The sequence below is a fragment of the Ambystoma mexicanum genome, chromosome 3q (genome assembly GCF_040938575.1).
Source record: "Ambystoma mexicanum isolate Mex_15411 chromosome 3q, UKY_AmexF1_1, whole genome shotgun sequence".
NCBI lineage: Eukaryota > Metazoa > Chordata > Amphibia > Caudata > Ambystomatidae > Ambystoma > Ambystoma mexicanum.
This window is the reverse complement of record NC_090926.1, coordinates 657,781,244-657,804,163: the sequence shown is the minus strand read 5'-3', so window position 1 is coordinate 657,804,163 and position 22,920 is coordinate 657,781,244.

Genomic DNA, 22,920 nt, shown 5'->3' with positions numbered 1-22,920 from the left:
TCCTAGAAGACATGGCAATCGATCAAGCGTGCCTGCCTTAAAGATTTATAAAATGCAACCTCAATGTGGTGCATTGTACGGTGCCACGCTCTGGGGCTACACTGACACTAAATTACTAGCTATAAGTGGAATACATTTTTGAAACAACTCTTGTGGCTACCGTTCTCAACATCCTTTCATGTATTCCACTGTTAATTGGCTTGGCTTAGCACTGACAACTTGGCATCCATTAAGCCATTGATGTATTGGGTAAATCTGCAGTCAAGCCCTTCTCTGCATGGTTATAAATGAGCAATGTGTGGACCTGATAGCTCAAGAACATGTCTGTCAGTTGGCCTGGTTGTTTGCTGGGAAATTGTGTCCTTCAAATTAAATGGAAGAAACCAAATGCTATAATTTCCCGTTCTCATGTACAGATGAAAACTAGATATTAGAACTGGGTGCTTGAATATCCTATAGGGCCAGCTGTAGTAAGCAAAATGATGAAACACAATTTCAAAGTTAAGATGGATTTTGTGTATGAACGATATCTTGATTAAGTTGGCATATCTCTTGAATGATCATTATTTTAAAGTTCTGATTAGATATTCTACATATAGAAGCTGTAAAAAAAAAATTGAATCAGATTGATTCAGATTTCTGTTGTGGGTATAATCCGGCAAGGGAGGCACAACAGCACTTCAGATCTTCGTGAAAACTTGAAGAAATGCCTAAACGACCACAGCATTAGGAATCTTGCAAGGGCGGAAACATTTTGTAAGTTGACTGGCCATCCTGAAGAACTCTGCTGTTTCAAATTATCTTCCCGGGGCATGGTATCTTAGACCTGTTTTAAGGAAAGTCAAACATAGATGGTTTTTGAGAAGTACACTAATTTCAGTACTGGCAGCAAGACTTTTTATGTAATTAGACTATAACATGACATCCTATTAAGTGACGTGTGTCTTGTTAGTTGACATCGTTATTTTAACTGATTGATGATCTTTTAGCTATTTAATGAGCTTTCAATTTTCAAGTGCATGTATATTAATTCCAATTATTTAGCTTTTCTTACTTTATTCGTAAAGCAATGATGATTGTAAAATGTTATATTGATGCATGAGTCAAGACTAAACTTGTACGAGATGAAGTGGGTCATGTATTTATATCATTGTATTTTTATTGTCTCTTTTTTGTTTTTTGGACTTATCCAAAATGAACTTGGACTGACATGCCTGATTGTTGTTGGTAGCCATTTGGGAATGCCGCTTTTTGGACAGGCACAGGGGGACCAATTGATGCCTCTCACAGTCTCCATTGCCTGATGAGCTACAATAAGGGGTCCCTGAATGACACAGCAGTGGTAGATGCCATGGAGGGGTACGTGCTCTATGACCAGCCTGCTCACTTTTAGGTGAAAGACTGGGCATTGGGCAAGAGGATAGGAAAAGGACTGAAGCTGTGATTCTCCAAATCTAGAAGGGAATCTCAATGTTGTACAGAAGCTGCCTAGACACACCACTGTCTGCACAGCTGAATAGGGTGTGGAAAACTAGAGTAAGCAGTTAAAGAATCCATGGGAGTGCAAACATTTAGTTCACACCAGATTTAAAGTATTGGACCTAGTGTTGGGCTGCATAGTCGTGATCTGCACATTTAAGTTGCTGGGACAATGCCATCAAATCTTCAGATGACATGAATCCAGTTAATGGTCTTCTACCTGCAGAGGAGCAGAAGTAAACATCCGCTGGAGATTATACCCCCCTACGTCCTCTGTATTGGAGACAGAAGACTGTGCCTTGTCTAACACTGGCTATTGCACCAATACTGCAGCAAGTATTTGGAAGACGGTGTCCATTAAGACAACCATATTTAATGCACCCTGGAGTTAATGAGGGCCTACAGGAGGAGATCCCTGAAGGAATATGAGAAAGAGCTAAGAACATGGACTGATGACGTTATAAGAAATTGTGCACAAAGTCCTGAAATACTGACTGAAGACAATGTACGGATCTTAGATGAGGAATGATGAAGTAACAAATCCAGTGAACCTTAAAAGTGTAAAAGAAGATTACACGTTAGAAGTGCTGGCAAAGTCAGAAACATGATGAATGTACAGATGCTGAAACACAATATAGATCGAGTCATTGTATAGGCTAACTACAAGTAGTGAATATAATGCAGGCGAAGCCACCATTGTACAGAATTGTACATTTGTACATTGGTATCATGAAACAAGTAAGCCAAAGAACCATGGAGAGAAAATGAAAGGCTGTGTGGTAGGAGAATAGCAGGTTGTGACACTGTCTGGCCTGAAGTGAAGATCTGAGAAGTCGAGGTCAGCTATCTACGCTGAAGAGGAACATGTGTGCGGAGGATGAATCTTCTCACGTTAAAGTGCAAGAAAGAACACAAAGGATGCCAAGTATTGATTCATTTAAAACATTTAAAAGTTGAAGAATGAGCAGAATCTCTGTCTCCTGTCACGTGAGTCATGCTGGAAATAGGGCTGGAGCAGGAAGTTCTAGACACGATAGTGAGTGCTCTCACTCCTGTTGCATTGCAAGGGCAAGAATACTCTGAAAGGCCAAGCACAAATAGAATTTTATGGCTGAAGGCATGGGTGATGAGAGAGATTGGGCTAATTGGGTGGTAGGGCAGCTTCATGCCCTATCTACTTGCAGTTGGGTCTTGGCCTGCATGTTGCTAATTGAACTGGATGTTCCAGATATGGCAAAAGCATGTCAAACCAATTGTATTAGTCCATTTAACGAAGGACCTTATAGCTTGAGAAACCAATGAAACACTGTGTAACCGATTATTCTTAAATGACATGTTTGAAAATGTACACATAAGTTGTCCACCTCAAATCGGACAGCCGATAATCCTGGCTCCTATATGATTGTTTATGTAGATGTGTCCCTTAACCAATCCTGACCCTTGAACGTTTTTTTACTATTGCCATGTAGTGTGAAGTCAGCATGATGCACAAAGAGAGTATATACATGTATTTTTTTGCGAAAATCGCTGAGAGAATGATCGTACATCCATTGATGTTTGTTGGAAGCCCCATGTTTGACATAATTGCTAATAAAACAGCAACGTGACATTTTCTTGAGTTTTTCTGGTCATGTTCAGTCAGAATTATTCTGGTGTAATCCCATCCAGTAACAGAAGTACATTTTCAAGGGCAAAAGCTCATACCCACTCGCTGCTGGTGATTTATTTTAATTGGAGTGATGTAAACCTTTACCATGAATGTCCTTGAGCGACCCAACATAGCAATGGTACACCACATGTTGCAGCATGATTGCATTCATCTATAATAAATTGTAGAATTAATTGTGTTGACCTATGATCTATCTTTTTAAACAGGATTGTTTTTATTTCTGTCCTTTGATCAGCCAATAAGGTAGCTGAGTAGGTTGAGCACTCGCTGCTACGATGTGAGTGTAATCTGCAGGTTGCAGTTTCGAATCCCAGCAATGCCAACAGAGCATTTTATCCTTGCACGGTCAATAAAGAAGTACTGACATCAGTTGGGTGATAATTGAATGAAAATATGCTCTATGTACAGCGATTTTCAAAAGTACTATATAAATAACAACATTTAATAAGGCTGACTGAAATGTTTTTAGGTTTCTCTGTGTTGCTTTCCTCCTTCCTCTTGAGTTACAAAAGTAATTTGTTTAATTATGTTACGTTTGGACCATAGTTAATTTTTTTGTGTTTGGGTTTGTTTTGAAAAGTCTTCTGGATGTATCTTAACCCATGCTACAAGAGGTCTGTATCCTATATTTTAAAATACTGTAAGAAAACATGTACATACTGGCTGTATTCCAAAAGACAAGTATTCCCATGCAAGAACACTTTTGATGATGGATTTTGCCTTTATGCTCGTGAAAATTCTATGCCTTTGTAAGAAAACATGTGCGTACGGGCTGCACCAACATAGGTCAGAATCCCCATGCAAGAGGAGTCTGTGGTAACACAATGTAGGTTAATGTTCTATGTGTTATGTTTTTATGTGCATCTCTTTTCTTGTGTCATGCATGGCACGAGATGCAAAGCTTACCTGTTTTTGTTTGACCATTCAAGTGTTCCATGGCTCTGTTCCAAGGCTGGCGTTTAGTTTTAGTGCTGGAGTGGAGGCGGTGGGGTGAAACCAATACACTCCTACACGTGGAGTGCCTGTTCGTTCGAGGAGAAGGGGCCAACCACAATGTGGTGACAAGGCACACCCCCATGTGGAAGAACCCTTAGAACCCTGCACAAAGTCTGCCCATTTGGGATGCTGCCACCCGGCATCCAGCCCTTGCAAGGTGCACCACGGCACACTGGAGCTGCGCGGTGACTGCCGCTCGGCGGCCATCATCCGGAGGGCACACCCGTGTGAAGAGCGTGGCCCGGGAGCACCGAAAGGTCCAAAGCAGCTTCAGACAACCACTGGAAGCTTGATTAAGAGCATGCAACGTTTCATGCTTGGGAAATGTTAGAGGACAGCACCTGGTAACGTGCTGCATCGGTAAGAAGCTTACACTTGCCTCTGTGTACACAGAGTACCACCTGCTGGCATACATTAGTATGACATCCAGATTTGCTTCATTTCAGTAAACACCCACTAATTACTAATACTGGACGAATTTAAAACTAAAAAGTAACATTGGACACTTTGAAGCATTATCACTTATCAATGCAAACCACCAACTCAATACCCCATCCCTGTTTCCTGAACTGTACAGGGGACCCTTCGATACACTGGTAACGATGGATTGATGCATATACAGTTATGGCTGCAGGAGGAAGTCAATATTCTGGATACCAGAAAGAAGCAGCATTGCACAGCAATTTAGGGACAAAGGGCTTAAGTTTTTTTCTGGCCCTTACCTGGTGAAGATGCCATGGTACCAGGACACAGTGGAGAGAGCAATGCTGTTGTGAGCACATATGAGACTGTTTTGGCCAAACTCAGCAATCATTTTGGGAAAAAGTTAAGAATTGTACTAGAGTGGTATACATTCTTTTCAAGAGTCCGGAGGCTGGATGAATCCATTGACATCTATGTGACTGTGATTAGGACACTGATAGCGTCCTGTAATTTTACAGGTGTCATTGAAGAATACATCAGGGATGGGATCATAATGAGAACTTGCTGTGGATAGAGAGATACCCCACCCTGGAGAAGATGTTGGAGTTGGCATGGAACATTTAAGAATCAACAAAAAGTTTACAAGTGGTGAAACAGACGGAAACACAAGTAGCAATGAATGAGGACATGCAGGCTATATACTTGAATAAACACATGATACTGGAAGAGTATATTCATCAACCCTGAGACGTATACCAGTCAATATTCCAAGGGGAAGTCCTTGTGGAGTAAATTGGATGGAGCAGTCACTGCACAGGAGCGAGATAAATCCTTACCATGGTGGTGGAATGCAGGCGATATGTAGTGAGAGGGCATTTCGCTAGGCAATGCAGAGCATACACTCGTACCTCATAGCAAGGGGGTCAGGGCAGACTCACTATGTATAAGCAGGGTGAGAGGAGTTGGGAAAAAAACTACATTTCAGTAATGGAAGAAAAGGTGTTGTTGCAGATTCAAGGGCATAAAAAGAATGGGCCATAGGATACATGCGGGTAAATTATGTTGATATTGAAATTATGGTGGATGCGGGTACCCCCACAAGAATGATTTCCCAAGAGCTCTTTTAGGGTGGGATGAATAAGCAGCTTGGGAAACACAGACCTGTCCGTAGAAGGAATCCCTAGCCTGTGTATATGTTCAAATACATAGATGTCAGAAAAACGCCTCAAAGCAGCTTATCCTACTGTTTTGAGCTACAGATTTGGTGGGTTGAAGGGGTTTGCACATAAGATCACATATGATAATATTGAAGACAGGGGATTACCTAATGTGCATATGGCATGGAATGTGTCTGTACTTGCCAAGGAAGCACACAGAGGGGAACTGGATAAACCAGTAGCTGAGGAAGGGATTGTGGGCATTGAAGCATCAAATGGCTATAACCTATTGGTCTTGCACAAAAACAGGATGGAGGATTAAGGATGTGTGTTGATTTACATTATGTGAACCATTGTATTTGGGTCGACAGGTACCACCCTGACTTGCATTAATTAACTATTAACCACAATGGGCAAGCCTCATGGCTGTTAACATTTTATTTTCCATCTGTGTATCATCAGATAGAGCTACATGATGCATCTAGTCATTTAACATCTTTTATGACTCCATTCGGGGCATGCACCATTCTGTCAAATGCCATTTGGATTTGGAATTGTTCAGCAGATTTGCGGGTATAAGCTAGTTCCAAGAGGATATACTGGTGTGGGGAAAAACTGAATTGGAAGATGATCTGAGGGTAAACCACATTTTGGGAGTGTTGTGAAAAAAGGGGTTAAGAGTGAAAATGAGTAAGCGCCAGATCAAAGTGACAAGCATCATGTATTTGGGGCAAACAATTGATCGTCAGGGAATTAGGCCCAGAGGAGGTTTAGTGAGGGTTGTGACCCGAACAATCACTTTGTCATCCAAAGATCAGTTGAGATCGTTCCTAGGCATGACGGAAAACTATGCAAAGTTCTACGGTATGCAGAGAAAACCATTCACATGAGAGAATTATTAAAGAAACATGTAACATTTCATTGGTCACAACAATGCCAGCAAGATTTTAACATAGTAACGAGATGTAGATAACGCATTGTAATTATCCACTTTTGCTGTAAAGTGTAGCAGAATATTGATAGTCTATGTCAGTGACATGGGCCTGGGGGCAGAATTGGCACACTAGAAAGAAGGTGATCACAGACCTATAGCTTTTTCCTCTAGGGTTTTACAAGATGCTCAAACAAGATATTCTGTCATAGAGAACAAAGTGTTAGCAGTGCGTTGGCCACCCAAACACTTCCATACTTTGTTGTGGGGCTTACCCTATGTTGTAAGGATGGATCACAAGCCACTTGTTCATATTTCGACTACAAACAGGATTGGATCTTTGTCTCCTTGCATCCCCGGATGAAGGGTTGATAATGATATTGATATTTTATTTATATTGTGCTTGTACACAAGTGTTTTAGAGTGCGACAAGGCAAAGGGAGGGGAACAGGGGAGAACAAAAACAACGATCTTACTAGGCCCAGAGACATTGAAAACGTTCAAGTGCATGGGAGAGGGAAAGGGGAAAAGTGCATGGAAGAGGGGAAGTGAAAAGTGTGGAGCAGAGGACAAACAGATAAATATTAAAGAACAAATAAATAAATAATAAAGGCAACAAACAGTGGTAGTGCAGTCATCAAGTGTCAAGTGCTGGAATTAAGGCAGCAGACAGGGTATGTCTGATAAGTGCAGGAAAAACTTGGGTGGGCTGTATGGGTGCAGATACAGACCCCAGTGCAAGGGGTGGCCCGGAGGCAGTGTGGGTGGGTGGCAGGGTGAGCAGGTACCTGGGCCCAGAAAACAGAGGGTAGGGTAGTGCACGGTGCAGAGAGAGAACAGATCAGCAGGCGGAGGGGGGTAAAGGCAGAAGCAAAGAGGAAGGTCTTGAGGTGCTTCCAGAACTGGAGATGGTTCTCCTCAAGATTCAGAGTGGCAGGGAGGCTATTCCAGAGGGAGGCCCCGGCCAAATACAGAGATCTACCCCCAGCTTGTTTCTTTGAAAAACGACTGATCCTGAGGGAGTTAGAGGTAGAGGAGCAAAGAATTCAGGATGGGAAGTATTTGCGGAGGGATAGCTGAAGGCATTTTGGACCCTGGTCCCAGAAAGCCTTGTGGCCAATGCAGAGGGTTTTGAATTTAATCCCTAAATCCACTGGGAGCCAATCGAGATATTTCAGGGCTGGAGAGATACGATCCCAGGGCTTAAGACCGAGGACACGTCTTGCAGTCCTGTTCTGGATTAGTTTCAGAGGGTGGAGAGTGGTGGTAGGTAGATTTAGAAAGAGGCTGTTACAAAAGTCCAACCTAGTGAGAACCTGAGCTTGGGAGACAGTGAGCTTCTGGAGGAAAGAGAGGAAAGGCAGAGTACCTCCTGAGGAGGTGAGAAAGGAAGTTTGACTTTTTAGAGACATCAGAGATGTGTGCAGAGAAGGAAAGTGTGGAGTCAAAGTTGACCCCGAGGTTCTTAGACTCTGAGGTGGGGGTAGGAGGAGGGCCAAGGGAGGCCGGCCAGAGAGTGAGGGGAAAGGAGGGCGAGCGTGTGCTGATGAGGAGGATCTCTGTCCTGCAGGCATTCAGGTAAAAGATTGTTGGCGGCACACCAATCTTGAATGGCAGTTAGGCAATCAGAGAAGAGGGAAGGAGAGGAGGTGGCTGAGGGAAGCCTGAAAATGAGTTGAGTGTTGTCAACATAGCACTGGAAATTAGAGCAGAAAATGGCAATGCAGTCAGCGAGAGTTGCCATGGATTGGTTGAAAAGCCAGGGCGAGAGGTTAGACCGCTGGGGAACACCACAGTCAGAGAGGGAGATAGATGATAGGAAGGACCCTATTTGGACCTGGGAGGGTCGATCAGAGAAGAAAGAGGTCAACCAGGTTAGTGCCTCATCAGTGATACCCAGGATGTCACAGAAATGGTTGAGCAGGAGGGTATGGTTGACCGTGTTGAAGGAAGAAGAGAGATTGAGAAGGATGAGGACAGAGGGAATGTTAGAGTCAAGATTAGAGAGCAGGTTTTCACAGATGTTCTGGAGAGCAGTTTCTGTGTTTCTGGTAGCTCTGAAACCAGACTGGTAGTCATGGAGACAGCCAGCAGAATCGGAATGTCGGTTAAGCTGAGAGATGGCCAGGTTTTCAAGAAGTTTGCCCAAAAAGGGAGAAATTGGAAATTGGGCGATAGTTTGCCAGAGAAGAAGGATCAGCTGTGGGTTTCTTAAGAAGAGGATGCACACGGGAGTGCTAAAGAGGGGAGAGGAAGGATCCTGAGGCAAAGGAGAGTTTGCAGAAATCAGCAAGAGCAGGAACGAGGGTATCAATGTGGTCCTTGATTGTTTTAGAGGAACATGGATGAACCGGTTATGACAAGACTTGGTGGCTGAGATAGGGGCAGCATGAACAGAAAGAGAGGGAAGAGGAGGAGGAGGGAAGGAGAGGGTGGACAGGATGTCATGGGTCTTTGAGATAAACTGAGAAGCAAGCAAATTGCAACTACACAACTCCAAGATTATAATGTTGTTGTTGAATATGTGCTAAATTAGAGAAATGCTGTTGACGACTGTTTATCCAGGTTGTAAGTGTCTTCAGGTGAAAATACACAAGTGGGGGAGAGTACAAATGTGCCATGTGTCATACCAGCTGTAGACAACCAGAAATGTTAGGCAGAGAGTGAAAGAAAAAACAGAATTAATAAGGATCCGTAAAGGGTTGCGAGAATGGAAGACAAAGATTGGGAGAAAACCAGAGGGAACAAAATATGCTTTCGTTTTGGATGAGCTGGTGAAGAGTCTATTGGGCATAAGCAAGGGTGAGAGGTTAGTGTCTCCAATACGCATGAGGAGGACTTTGGTTGAGCTGGTCGATTAGTGACATCTGGAAGGACACTTACAAAAAAGAGGGTAAGCAAATCATTTTGATGGCCTGGTATGGACAGTGACATGGAGTCAGTATGGATATTGATTTGGAGTCAGTGATTGTGTACCTTATGCCGTCAGTGACAAAAGTCAAGTTCCAAGCACTACATCCTGTTTTGATTCCAAGTGGAGTTTAGAGCAAGGTGGCTCTTGATATAATTGATCCTTTTGAGGTTATGGGTGAGAGTGACAGGTAACTTTTGGTTTTGGTGGACTACATCTCGAGATGGATAGAAGTGGTGTCAGTAGGTTCAGTGACCACAGATACTTAAATAGACTTTTTGTGAATAGGGAAGATGTCCCGAGGAGCATAGAGACGAATAATAGGGTACAATTTGCATTACATCAAATGGTGCAATTTTTGAAAGAAAGGGGTATGAAAAATCATAGGACTGCTTTGTATAATCCCAGTGCAAATGGTATTGTGGAGCATGTAAACAGATGAATCAAAGAAATTATACAATTAGCACTAGCAAGTCATTTGGAGTGGAGGTTAGCGGTGACAGAAGCTGTAAAAGCTCATAGACATATCCCCAATGATCTCACTGATTGTACACTGTTCGAATGTATGAGTGGAAGGAAGGCAGGAAGCAAATTGAGGCCCGTTTGGCTAGGGGGCTAGGTGCAGTCTGAAGTTAACTTAAAGGTGGTGGTTCAAAGTGCTAGGGAGAAACAGGGAGGGGGACTCTTAGGCATAACAACAATTGTAATGAGGAGTCTCAAATTCATATTTGGGATGTGATGAGAATAAGGAGCCTGAGATTTTTGAAGAAGGGATTACTCGTTGTTCTACTGCCTTAGGTGGTAGTTTGATTGGGGGACAGGATATGTGAAATTGACTTATGGATCCAGATGTATCAAGAGAAGCATGTCTGTACAAGACTATATAGGAGAAACTCAAGTGTGACCTCTGTTTTTATCGCATTGGCCCCGTTTAGAACCCTTTAAACGTACCCCTCGTTCATTAACAGGCCACACTGGAACCAACCCACCATCCCAGACCAGCTCATAAGTTGAAGTGCTAAGAAACCTAGTATTTAAAGATATTAGTACAGGAGATGGACCACAATCCTGGGTTCCTGATATTAAACCAGGCACAGAACACTGGAGGGGGAGGATTTTTTTTACCCTTACAGGTTTTTATATAAAAAACAAACAGAAAATTATTGACAGGAAGACTTTCTGTCAATCAGTATTAGACCCATTCCGCATTCCCATTCAGTGTTTGCTACATGTTTTAGATTAGAGGATACCCTTAATAACAAACCTCACTCTAGGTGAACTTTGAGCAAGTTCCTAATCTCACATTTCTCTTGGCACCATCTCTTCACTCAAAACCTCAAATTTTTCCCCAAAAGAACTTTTGATGTGTTCACTTAAAAAACATTGGCAGCTGCAGACTAACCTTATTTATAAATCCAATGTCCCCATTTGTCAGTTACTTTAAACATACTGTAATTACCCAAAATACAGTGTTGTTGTCTTTGTGCTGTCCTTCCCCACCTGTCTATCTGATGCTCCTTCCATCTCCAGCTTTGTTCACCCCCGCCCTGCCATGGGTGACTGCCACAGGATTAAGACCTGCTGTATGCCGCCAGGCTACATGTGGAGTGCACATTCATTTGCTCAATAGGGGTAACGAAGCCCATCACTTCCTCTATGGCTTGCTTCACTTTAAATGCTGCAATCCAGTGATGAGCTCTCGTCGCTCAAGATGCAGCAGAAGGGGCTCCAGGTAATTCCTGCTCCATGCCACCCTCGTCGTTAGGCCAAAGTGAGGGCGTAGGAGACCCCTGGAATTGCTGGCAGTCCAGCACATGCCCATATTGCTGGCAGCTTCTTTCTATCTTCACCACCTGATCTGTCTATCCCAGGGCCAGATGGACATCCTCCCAGGCCATGCCACCACGTGCACTAGGGCTCCACAAGGCCTTGGTCTCTGACTTTACTTCTGTCCGCCTGGTCTGGTACCCAATTCGGGAATGCCTCTAACGTGTCCCTGGGCTGAGGCATCATTCTTCAGCAGGCCGCACACTCGCTATGCGATTTGGGTTATCACTTTTTTCCAACCCTCCCAAATTGGCCCCAGGTGGGCTCTTGCCACAGGTTATCACTTTTTTCCAACCCTCCCAAATTGGCCCCAGGTGGGCTCTTGCCACATAGGCTGCACCACTGCTTGACTCAGGGTTGCCTCACTCCTGTGTCCCTGGCCTCAGGGCGCTTCTCAACTGGGCCGCACCCTGCACATGGCCCAGGGCTTTTGATCTTTTGCCGGGCTGCAGATGGCATGAATAGCCTGACGAGCCACCTCCCTGAAACTCTGGGGCACTGCCGGAGGCCACAGCCACAGAAGGCGCACTAATCTTCCTGCTTTTTTTCTCTTTTTACCGTCCTTATTTCTTTGTATATCTTTGTCTGTCTTTCGCTGTTCCTCCCTTCTTCCAAATGACACTTCTAACTGTCTTATCTTTCCTTCATCGAATTCCCTTTTATAATACTTCTAAGGCCAGTCCATTATTGATGGCAGAGGAGACCTGCCTACTGTCCATTGTCCCAGAGTTCTATATGTCCCCCATGGTGGAGATACATGGTTCAGTCAGGTAAGTCCAGTCAAGCACATACATATTAAAATAAAGACTTTTAAACCCTTGTGCCTGTGTCTTAGTCTTTTCTTTTAGCTCTTCATTTACCTTACCTTCCACATGAACCTGCCTATAACCCCCTACCTGAAAGGGCCCCTTTGGGATGGGGGTTTCACAAGTGTGTGAGGAGGGGAGAAACTGTATTTCCTGAAAATACCAACATGGATGTGGAGACAGCAATCCTAGATGTGGTAGCAGCTGGTGAAATGGAGAGCGGCGTAGGACAGAAGCAAAGGTGGATACTTCTCAAATGGCGGAGGTGTCTGGTGTGGGCAGGGTAAGGTTCTCGAGCAGACACAGACGTTCACCAGTGAAGTTCAAAGATTACTTGTGTTCATAGGTTTCGGAATTGTGTTTTTTTTTGTTTAAACCTTCTTGTGTGTACGTTATTGAGATAAGGGAGAAGTGTATGGTACCGTATTGTATGTAAATGTTGTATGTGTTGTGTGTTCATGTGCATCACTTTCTTGTGTTAGGCCTGGTATGAGATTCAATGCTTGCTTGTTGTTGTCCGACTGCTTGAGCGTTCCATGGCTCTTTTCCTAGGTAGACAGTTAGTTTCAGTGCTGGAGTGGAGGCCATGGGGTGCAACCAATTAAGGGTTTCTTACATCTGTATTATCTGTCTGCCCACGACACACTCCACATGTTGGCGTTGTCCATGATGCCAGTAAAATTGCCTTGCCATGGTAGTAACCCCTCGCATTAATACATACAAACAAACATACACACATATATACATACATATATGCATACAGGCATGCATTCACACATACACGTGTTTTTTCTTTCCTTACCTGCTCCAGCTTTGGCCTCGAGACGCTGCATCTTCAAATGAATCTCCAGATTGCCCTTTGGGTACAGCACTTCACAGAAGGAAAGTAAGAACCTTGCACAGATGTCAATCAAACACATTTCCATTCCACGTTCTTGTGATGCACGTTTGATTTGAAGCTCCGCCAATTCATTTTTCTGACTCTCTCAATGTAAAGGGATATGCAGGAGTGCTATGTACACACTTTTGGGCATACATCCCCGCCCTGCATGCCCAGCTGGCTGTGCAATGATGGGGAGGCAAAACTCCCACCGTTTTGCATGACCCATTGGGCATAGACAGCTGGATTACTGTAAGCCCTACTCAGCCCAGAAAAAACGCCCTCAGCTTCTTGTTGTAGCATCATTCAATGTCTTCAATGGGATAACTTTGGTTGGCTCCTCCTTATTGAGAGGTGGTTCGGCACTATGTCATCCATTATGGATCAGCTGGCCCTAGTTCTACCAGTTCTAAGTGCACATATTTACACTTTTCTTCCAAAACATGGGAAAAGCTCAGAGTTAAGAATTTACACCTACCCGTATTCAATCTCTTGTCATCAATGAAAGAAAGGACATGGTAGAGACATGTTGAAAACGCATAATCTGCACTGAAGTTAATGTCAATATTTCCTGTGCTGAATGAATTGGAAGCCAAATATGTAAGACTTAGATGTGAATGTGAATTGATAATACAAAAGAGACTGGTTTCGAAATATTCTGCTTGGTAAATTGTACATATTTTCCATAGTGTTGTCATTGATGCCTTGGGGTTGATGGGGTGTTTTTTAAAGCACCTGTTTAGAAGTTTGTAATTTTGAGAAACACATTACAGACTATAATGCACATCACAGAACATCGAAATACACTGCAGCAAAGAATTGCTGTTACATCTCGCATTATTAGCAGAACGAGGCCTACAGAAAAAAATGCAAGTTCACTGCTCTTGTTTCATAAATTAAAATTAAAAGAAATTGAAGGGTGTAATATTGTGCATCCTCCCTGGTGGTGGCTCCTTGTGCATTGCTGTAGTTGTAAAATAGCTTGAGCAGGACACAATAACAATAGAGGCAGACATGCTAATGGTATCTTAAATGAATCAAACAGCCCCATTGCAATCAGTCATTAGAGCTATGTCACATGATATGGCATTTTCTGAGGTGATTCTATGGGGTGGTGGTGACATAGAGAATGGAGTCTGGTCGTGAGAAGGGTGCAGTAGAGATGTTCTTGGTGTGTCCCTGTCCTGTGCTTGTTGTTGCCTCTTATGGTGCCTCATAATGCGGTTCCCAACTTGATCTTAAGCTTTCCCTGACACAGATTCAGTTTCAGTTTTTGATAGAGTGCAATTGGTTACATCTCTCATTCATTGTTCTGTAGTATGAAGGACTGCCACACTTTGGAGTTTCTTGCTGGTGCATGCCCGTGTATGACCTCCTGACTCTGGCGGTGCTGCTGGAGCTTTCAGTGTTAGTGCTGTGGCTGCATGCTGATATTATGGACTTTCAGATCTAACAGGCTGTCTATAAAAGTGCCTGTATGAGAATGACATCGTTTTTGCTTCACTCATATGTATGTAACAGTATATAATCCTTCTCCTTGTGATGCAGGATCCTTGACCGAGATGGGTGACTACTTTTCTCTTGGTCATCATCAACATCATTATCATCATTATCCTCAGACTTATCAACAGTGGATGTGGGTTGTGGTGAAAGAGACAAGGCACATTTTAAAAGCTGCAGCTCATCACTTGCTCGAGGTTGTGGGGCTGAACGTCCTCTGCATGCCTACCTCTCCTTGCACTTGTAAGTGCAAGAGACATGCTGACATTCACAATGGTCACTTCTAAATAGACACAAGGAGATAACGCACTGTGGGCAAAGACATAGCCACAGAATACAATCTCTGCCTTCCTACTGAACAGCTGCAAATGTTATTTAGTTTGGCCACTAAAGGACAACACGCTGGGTTACAGAATTGAATATCATTTCTTGCTGCCTACCAAGAACTATAAGACTATCCGTCTGCAACTAGTCTTTGTCAAAGTCACTAAAAGGCAACACACAAGGTTACAGCCCCAGAATAAAATCCCTTCTTGTCTATCAAGATTTATAAAAGGAATGCTCTGAAACTGCTAACTGGTATTTTTATTGGCCACTAAAAGATGGCGAGTTCATTTACAGCAAATGAATGTAACTTAATGTCCTGCCTGCTTCCAACAATTGTGTGGTGGTCTTTGGCTCATAAGTACAAGAAATGTCATGTGTGTTTATGTCATACAAGGTGACCACTGGGAGGTATGGAATAGGTAGTATTAAAGTGACAAAAATATGTCATTTTCATACCATTTCTTAATTGTATTCCAAGTAATTCCTATTTCAATTTTTCACGTGCCCCTCAGTTAAAGTCTATTTTCATATTTCCCTCAATTCAATCCTATTTCATTCCTACATCTCAATTATCTGAAGCCTATTCCCACAGCTGTTCTGGCAACTTCTTACCTCACCTTCTGCTTAACAAGACTGATCCCAATGTGGAACTATTTCTAGCCTAGTTATCATATTTTGTACAAACCTTCCAAATAATGGACGTCATTCTAAGTCGGCCGGTCAGGTAAAAAAAGTGCTGGTATTCATAGATACCGGCACTTTACCGGACAGGCCGACTATGGGTTTGCTGGTGGGGTGCCTGCATTATCTCCAGCAAAATGCTGGAGGTAAAGAAGGGGCCCAATCTGGCTTAAAAATCCCTCATTACCGGTAAAGACGTCAAACCCCTCATGAAGTCCTATGGTACTCCATGAATGGGGATTTACCCCGTCAAAACAAAAACTCGGAATCCGGCGGCAATGCTGCCGGACCAAGTGCCGAAGCGGTATTTACATTTGCCAGTATCATGGCAGCTCCACCACCATGATAACAGAATGAGGCCCAATGTTTCCCAAACCAAAAGTAATGTTTGCAACAGCGCAATTCTCCAAATATGCCTGACATTTGGATGTTTTGGATAATGCACACATAGTTTTGCGTAGGTTTCAGCAAACATTTGCAAAACCCAATTGTGCATATTACCTGACTGAAGCAAAATACTTTGCAACTTAATGAGATTATTGATTTTCTTTTTTCCTTTGGGAAATCTGCAGAACCAAAGTCTTATAGATTCACACAACCCAAGTCTTTAAGAGTGTGAAGTTACACAAGTTTGAAGTAGTTCCACATTGGAAGTTGCCCCCAGAAAGTGGTGTTGCACTGTTATAAACCATTCATTAAACAAAACATTTCATTGCCAATTGCTTAAGTCAAATTTCTTGCTTGGCAAGCACGGTATTTTAATCAGGTGGGTAACCCTCAGTGAAGTTCCTCATAATGTTGTCTTCACTCTTTCCCAACACGATCATTTGATAGTGAGTACAATTTGTTTGCTGAAGGCAATCTGGCTTTTTTGCCATTAGGGACACCTCAGTATCACTATTTGTGAATTTGTCTTTTAGATTGGTCCACATGATCTCCTGGTTCTCATGCAATATGGACATCTGTGACGCAGCAATATAAGTGTTAGTGTAAGTGCTTTCCTCCATTCAGTACCTGGGTGTGTTATCTTGGCTCAGGATTGTCAATCATTGAGTCTTTTAGTGACGACTGGCTAGCAGTGCAACTATGTCTGGTTTGCAGCATATTTGACTAAGTTTCTTTAGTGTAAGTGTGAGTGATTATGGGTGGCAAGTAGGCCTATACAACCTTTCTCAAAAAGGATCTACAGTATGCTGCGACTTCCGAAGTGAGATTTGAGTAGGTTGAGGGATTCCCTTATATTTGACTTCCAGCCTGTTTCTCCCCGAATCTCATTTTTAAAAAAACAGAAATCTTCAGGGTAGGTTTGGATTGACTCTTGGGAAAACAAACATGCACAAAATAACATGAAAGGATGCAGGAATGGAAAGAAAGGTTTGGTGCAACAAAGGGGTGAGGTGATGCTGGATAGAGGATTAGCTAAAGGAAATAGAGCCCTGTGCACCTGAGATTGCTGTTAGATAGTACAGAACATGAATCTCCAAATTAAGATATCTCACTATCTAATACAACTGAGTCAGAGATCTATATGTAATCAAAGGGGCCCAGGATTGAATTTAGATGAGAAAAGCTAAGTTGTAAGGTTGCGTGTCAGGCCAGCAGAGTTGACCACGTCAGGCATGCATGGGTCTGTTTTTAATAATGTTTATGTCAATACATTGAGTATTCATGAGGTTCAATTACAATATAGGGAATTCAACACAGACATGGAACTCTGAAAAGCTAATAGGGCTAGGGAAGAGCCAGTCGTGCATTAAGTGTGCAAGAAGTTTTATCTTGGTGAGTTTGCTTCCATGAAGACGCCAGAGGTTAATCTGTGTATAATAGGGATAGCCCATGGTTCAAATTGATAACCACAAAAAGGACAATAGTGCTGAGGTAAGGTCAGCCACATGTCAAACCTTCATGATGTAGACTTTCATCCCTCTGATGTTGTTTCATCGAATTGTCTGCTTCCCGACCACCTGACATTCCGGAAGCAGATCAAACCCTTCCTATTCTCCTCTGATTTCTATCTCTCCCTCCCCTGCTGACCTACCTGTCTGCTGCACCAACTGGTTGCTTGGCAACTCTCAGAGTCTCACTTGGTACCAGGCTCTCTCTTGATCAGTCACCGTTGCACTGCCTCCAGGCCCCCACACACTTAGGGGCTGTAACCATAACTGTACAGTCCTTTCCCTCCTTGCACTTACCCAGAGATGTGCCGCCCCTCTGCTGCACTTACTCTGAGCATCACTGCCCTGTTTCTGTCCCCCCTCTGGCACTTCTCTCCCCCCTTCCCATTGCACTTCTCGTTCACACACTTCTCTCCCCCCTTTTCTCCCCTTGCATTTCTTGTTCATGCACTTGTACGATTTGAATGACACAAGGCATAGTAAGATTGTATGTTTTGTCCCCCTCCCTCTGTCGCCCCCATGCCCCTCCTGTCTTGTTGCACCTAGAGACACTTGGTTACAGGCAAATTATAAATGGCTTATCATATCATAATGCTATTTATCAGGTAATATTGCAATGTAATGAGCTCTGTATCAGATGAAAAACAAAACATACCTCTACATATAGTGTTTTTCAAATGATTAATGTTGCTAAATGAAAACAAAGAGTTAATATTGGTATTTATATTAAAGAAACATCCAGGTGCAAGCCATTGTTTAATTAGATACTTCCCTTTCTTTGGACATCCATTGCAGGAAATGTTTGCATCTTTTCCATTAAGCTCATAATGTATATACTTTGAACATGTAATGTCAGGGAGGGTACTGAGCTCTACAACTCACTTTCATGAAAACGAAATTGTAATGAGCTTAATCAAATCAGTTACCCAAATATCTTAAAAATGGATGAAAGGGAAAATACTGAACAAAGTGAGAATGTGGCCGATTCAAGGTTCAAACATATTTATTCTCCCCACTTAAGTGGCACAAGAGATAGATATGTTGAGTGGCGTGTTATGTGCTGTGATGAATTCAGGGAATGTGTCCCTTCTCCCCGGGGTAAGCTCCCCTATGAGGCTAGGGAGGTGAACCCGCTCCACAACACCCTCCCTAGTGGTCGAGCAAGTGGAACCTCACCGGAAAAGAATCCCGACTTGGGGACAAGGACTCCTGCTCCAGTGAAGAACTCTGTGATGATCTCCATGTGATGGCCTTTATGGAAATATCTAATACACCAAATCAGTATAAATTCCATGCTGAAAAGGGATGATATGCCAGAGAAAGGGTGAGAGAGTGGAAGGCAGAGACAGACAGAGGAAGCCCCCTGCTCGTACAATACCTGAAGGAGGCAGATCTGATGCACACTGCAGAGCCCACACAATTCAGGACACCAATAAAGAGTGGAACATAACAGAGAGAGACACTTGTGTAGTAAAGAACAGAGTAGTCCCTAAGATAAACCCTATACAAGAACATTTCAAATCTAGTAAGAAAGAGAGAAGGAGTCCTAAAAGAGCAAGAACAATCTCTCTATAAGAGAAGAGCAAGACTACCAATGCCCTATCGGAGTTACACAAGTTAATACAGAGCATAGCAAAAGACTATTTATGGATTATATTATAACCAGAAGATTAACATAAGAGATCATCAGTGCAAATGCAAAGCCACCCGGAGAAGGGTGTTATTCTCCTGACCTTGGTTGAATATAATAGTAGTAGGTTCAGTCATGTAAGTTCTGGACAGTGGCATGCATTCAATGAAGCCATTTTTGTGACAGAGAGAGTGTACTAAAGAGTTGAGGAGCCAGCACCCATTGCGGGAAAGAGTATGGTGGTTAAACTTTTTATCTACCCCACGCAAAGTCTAGCAGTGGCACAGGGATTTGACAGAGCTGAGAAAAGCACAGATGCATTCCCTGGCTACTTTAAGACAATATGTATGCCACAAACAATTAGCTTGTCATGGCTGTAGATCCAATGCTCCGGCTAAGCCCTATGGGGTAAGGCCAGTTGGCTAACAGCTAGGATTATTGTATGTCCCCTGATGAAGACATGGTTTAATTGTGCCAAATATGTTGAAACCATTTGGTCCTGTTCAAATACCTGGAAATTAATTAATATCCATTCCAATTCTAGTCATTTAGGAGTGTGTTTGTATAGAGTGAATGCTGATATGGATATGCTTGTTTAGACTGAGGCACATTGCCCAGTATGAATCTGACTAATAACTGTTTATAAAAAAGAACATTGCCTACATTGAATTATGGTCTTTTGATTTGTTCTTCATTTACTCAATATTCTTATTAATTAAATAAATAGCTGTTCTACTTTTGTAAATTGTGTCCCTCCACAACCACATGAATACCCTGCAGCCCCAAATTGCTTCACATTCTACAGTCCCATTTCCTTCCACATCAACTTTTCACACCACTCCAGCCACATGAATCCTCCATGGCTTATTTCTTCCCATAGGCTGCAGGGTACTCATGTGGTTGTGGCGGGTACTAGCCATTTTCAGTCGTTATGTATTTATGAAGCGAAATGTTGGCTGCCATGGTGTATGTGAGTCAGTAGGGAAGGTTTGTCAACCTTAGGGAGAGGGTATTTACTGCGGCATAACGAGGAGAGAGAGGGACGTACTTGATTTATCATTAAAATACTACCTACACCTGAGCACCCATTTGCACATTCTGTATAATATTCTTTTTTTAAGGTTGCCTGGGTTGAAATTTCTCTTTACACTCTCTACGAAGACAGCGTTTCACATGGATAGGATGTGCTTAAATGTTGATGGCTATTTCTATAGTAAAGCCTTTGCAACAGGTAGGGAATGGGTAGAATTATGATCCATAACAAAGATGTTTCTGTGGCAAGTTATTTTTGGCCTGTTACCATACCTGGATTTCTTAATTCTTCTTTGTTATTTCTTTTTAAATTGCCTCAAATGTAATATTTCATTATTTATTAATGTTTTTTTTTAATGGGTTCAACGTGATTTTATGTTCTCTTGGAAGGATTTCATGAAGGAAGACGTTATGCTCAAACGACCCTCAATGTGTTCAGTGCTCAAACCATTCTGGAAAAGTTTGCCCCTCAATGTTAGATTTCTGTGGTGGGGCGTGTATCCCATTATCCCTTCTTAGGAGTCTTGAGACTTGGAATAGGAGTTCAACCAACCACTTAGATGACTTGAGACATCTACAAAAGGTACAGCTGTATTTCAAAGGTCAAGCTCCTTTCCTGCTTCAACAACAAACATTTGAGGGATGTGTTTGTCGGGATGGATGTGGATAAGACAGGCTCGGACATTGGTGGGTTATGAGTTATTATTGCTAGCTTTGGAGAGCTTAGTGAGGTTTAGGAGAGTTCGGTAGAATTTTGGAGGGGTTTCCTAGTTGATCACGGGTTGTGTAGTGTTTGTTGTGCCCTGCTTGAACACTGCTGATCCCTGCCATGTGTTTGTCTCATTCTATTATGTGTTCATTGATCCTTGTTGTATCCTCTTTTGTATGAAGCTATGTTTTTTAGCCACCCGTCTAATTGCCCATTTCATACCCTTACTGCCTTATGATAAATGTTTTTTAAAATGTCTTCTACTTTCCTCTACTATATTTTCCATTTGTGTCACCTAAAAATACTAAGAAAAAATAAGCAACATATAAAGGTTCCTAAAAGCTTTGCTTTTCTATGTTTGTAGATAGAAACCTTAGAATGAACCTAAATGTGTATTAGTCAGTTATATTCCTTACAGTTTACCTTTTAAATTAAATATTTCACATTTTGTGGGTTTTTCATGAATCCATTTCTTTGTCTTTGTCACTTGTCCTGCGTTGTATATTACATGTATAGCAGCAATATCTGTTGGAAGCGCAGCCAAGGTCCATCAGCTGATTGAGTAGATATGGATCCTGACCCTCTTGCACCAGAATATGAATTCCTTAGTACCTTAAAATCCAAGGGTAAAACATCATGATAGAATCATAATGTAATGGAAAAACCGCACCTTCATGCTGGTGACCATACAAAGTCAAGACCAATGCAAATGGGAAGGAGTACACAGCGACAAATCAATGAAGTGGAAGGTCTTCATGTAACTCTTTGTTAGATACTAGCTGCCTGTGAGAACATTCATTAACGGAATCTGTGGAAAATGGCCTGGTGGATACTCTGCTCATTCTTTCTACACTCAAAGAAGCAGTAGGTTGAGATAACGTACTGGATAAACTATAGGCAGAACCTCTGAAGATTAACTTGTATGGTAACAGCAGGGTAAATCAAAAGGGAAATGAGAAAGAAATCAAGCTTGAATAAACACAAAAAAAGTGATGTTGTAAAGGGTCTTTCATGCATGATAATGAAAGGGAACCTGTAACCATGAGGAATATTAAGGATCATACAACACTTCATTTTGTACTCACATCGCTAGTGAGACTGTGAAAGAATATATACAACAAAACAATGCAACATTTTGAATTATTAGGAGATGTATTGGATTTCTTGACACAGAAAAATAATTGATGCAATTAATTATTGACAATGACAGTTTGATTTAATAGGTACTTTCAAACAAAAAATGATTATGTAGTTGAAATTGCTGCAGAAGACAATAATTAACAACAGGTTGTACCTGATTATGAATTTGGTTATTGATACCACTACCTCATTGTTCACAGCTTGCATTGTAACTGGTCAGTCGATAGGTAGCACAGATGCCAGTGAAGTGAGGATTATAGAAACTGGTCAGGAAGTGACATCGTCCCCGATCCCTTCAACCCAAAAAAATAAATGAACATTTAGCTAAAAGAGAAAAAGAAGGCAGGAAGGGAAAAAATGCAGAGTGGTGTGGGAGGGGAATATAAATTTAATCACCTGAATGAACTTCAGTTTGAATTGGAAAATAAAAAGTCTATGTAAGGCAAGCAAAATAAATCATAAATGAAAACGAAAAAAGTGGATTTCTCTAAGGATCTATTGGTTATGCGTGGTACGAACAGTAAACATAAAGTGATTGAACCCCAAATGTTTGTGGATCAAGTAAGCTTTATGCTTACTCTAACATATAATGAGATGAAGGGGTTTGGAGTGGTCAGGGGCAACACCAATGATTGGACTCAGCTTTTCAGAAAGACTATGATGGAGACCTCAATAGGAGGCCAAGGGCAAGAAGGAATATGTATCAGAAATAATACAGTACAAAGATTAATACCAAATACAAAAATGAGTAGTGCGGCAACATGTCCCAGGACAAAGGAGTACACGCCAAGGATAATGATTATTACATGTCTCCTGTATGGGAGGGAGGAGCCGTTTTTTGAGCCCCCCTACATTCCAGGTGAATCGCAGGCTATGTTCATTCAATTGTTGACAGTACACCCTCGGCCAAACCCCGATGACAGGCGA